The sequence below is a fragment of the Triturus cristatus genome, chromosome 1_2 (assembly GCF_964204655.1).
Source record: "Triturus cristatus chromosome 1_2, aTriCri1.1, whole genome shotgun sequence".
NCBI lineage: Eukaryota > Metazoa > Chordata > Amphibia > Caudata > Salamandridae > Triturus > Triturus cristatus.
Window position 1 is genome coordinate 732196402 of NC_140580.1, and position 2206 is coordinate 732198607.

Consider the following 2206-nt stretch of genomic DNA (forward strand, 5'->3'; position numbering starts at 1 on the left):
TGATGTTTGATCACTATTGCGATCACTCTCACTTTCGCGGCCGCTTTGATGTTTTTTTTCTCCTGTTTATTACTTCTATGTAGTAATGGTGGCACCCGTGCGCCGCCATTACTACAGAGCAGTAATAAACAGAAACAAGCATTGGGATAGCCAATAGGTCTCGCTTTTGGGACCTTGTAAGTATTTAGTTATGCAACTGTTGCATGGCTAAACACTTATAAGGTCCCAAAAGCGAGACCTATTGGCTATGCCAATGCTTGTATTCAGTGGTCTCCGAGATCTAGTATCTTGGTATCCCATTGATTGCCGCCCAGGTCAGACCAGTTATCAATGGCCTTTGTGACTAAAAACCAATTAAGCAATGCTTGTAGCAAGTAGCGCTGCTGTTCTGGAAGAAACTGGAACTTCGTACTGCTCCAAGCTCGCCGGCTTGCCGTGTAATTTTATTTATAGCGCTGCTGTCTGGTTGCCAAAGGCTTATTGGGGACATGTCGGTAGCTGGTCAGAAAGCAACTCTGCCCAGTGCTCTCTATTGGCTTTTTGTTGCTTTCTATTCAGTGGTTGTATTTGTTTTAGTCTGTCCAACTACTCTTTCCTCTCCCATGAAGCACAGACCCCTACCTTCGTTGTATTAAGGAGAGAGGTTCTACAACCGGAGTCCGCTCACCCCGGCGAGCCTTGAACAGTCTGGGCTGCACCGTGATGGTTTGTCACATACCTACATTCACTTCAGAGCGGCTGTAAGATGTCCCAAGTTTGAGAGGAGCTTGAAGGCGCTTACCTTCCGATCCTTTATACCGGCTTCGCTGGCCGAGACTAGAGCAAGCCTTCCTAACGTAAACCTCGCCTGCCCTGAGGGAGCAATAAGCACCCCACTCACTCTCCTGAAGAGTTCTTATAATTGCACCAGAGGAATTCAAGTTCAAGGCGTGGACACGTCCTCTGTACCAACATACCAGGAAATGCTAATTAGCATATGAGCCCCCAGAATCCTCTGCGCACATCACGTCCTTTTTATGAGGCTCACAGGTAATAGAGTACAGTTCAGAGTATTCCAGCTCGCAGTAAGAATTATTGTTGTCTGTCTCTGGGTGATGTGTGTAGGCGACTTTTGCTCGCTGTAGGTGTCCTAAGTTTCATCTCCCGTGGGTACCTCGAATGACATTCGTTTTTTCTTTAGCTTTGAGCAGTGGCAGTATTGTAGCTAATGAGGTGTAAGCGAGGCATGATTAATGCTTATTGGAAACATTAGCCAATACCCCGCTGCGGCGACTAGAAATATAGTCGACGTTGCAACTATTGATGGTTTCCACGGAGGCTGATAATCTTAAAACAGAGAAAACCATAATAAATCGTTCTGATTTTTTTCAGAGATTAATGATATTATACCAGTATGTTAGAAGTTATTCATATGTTTTTAAATCAAGCTTCTGAAAATTAATTTTTTGTAGCGTAATGTATTATTTATACCTCTGTGTTAGCACTTCCAGGCAGAATTTGTGACCTCCCACCTTTGAGCACCAGAGGTGACCAATAGCCAGGGGTAGAGCCCTCTCTTCTCAGTAGCCAACAGCACCAGACACCACCGGTAGCTGTGCGCCTCTATCACCGACCCCCGGGGTTACTCACAGACTCTCTCACAGACACTCAGACTCTCTCACAGACACTCTCTCCACAGACACTCTCTCACAGACACTCTCTCCACAGACACTCTCTCACAGCCACTCTCTCACAGACACTGTGAGAAGTTGGCCTGGTATATGATGCTCACTAGTTAAAGTGATCACCTTGTACCATGCCAAGCAACCCTTATGGTGTGGTTGTAAGTCAACCTTTTCGGACTAGCTGCCCTAGTGGTAGCGTAGGCTAAGCAGTCTTTGAGGCTAAACTCGTGAAGCGTGTTAAGCCAGCTGTTTTACCAAATGCAACCCCCTTTTATACCAATGACAGGACACCACACAGATATATATTCAAAATATATATGTATTTATTTATCAAAGTAACCCCTAGTCTCTTTATGAGCACAGGAGCACAAATCGTCAAACAAGATTATCACAGAATACACAGAAGTTGCACTTTATATGGATAGGCCCTGGTGGCCACTCAAACCATATACTAAAATAGTGGTATAAGTACCACGAACAGAAAAGGGAAAAGGCCTAGGGCCTCTAGAATCGCTGGGCCTACAAGGAGCTAACGTCAGTTA

The 2206-nt window shown here is 45.2% G+C and overlaps 1 non-coding gene across 1 annotated transcript; it reads left to right on the forward strand.

Moving 5' to 3' along the window:
- The first annotated feature begins 1178 nt into the window (after window positions 1-1178).
- On the forward strand, window positions 1179-1318 carry LOC146867913 (U4 spliceosomal RNA). Its single transcript, XR_014968649.1, has one exon. It is a non-coding gene; the product is annotated as a U4 spliceosomal RNA (small nuclear RNA).
- The last annotated feature ends 888 nt before the right edge of the window (window positions 1319-2206 follow it).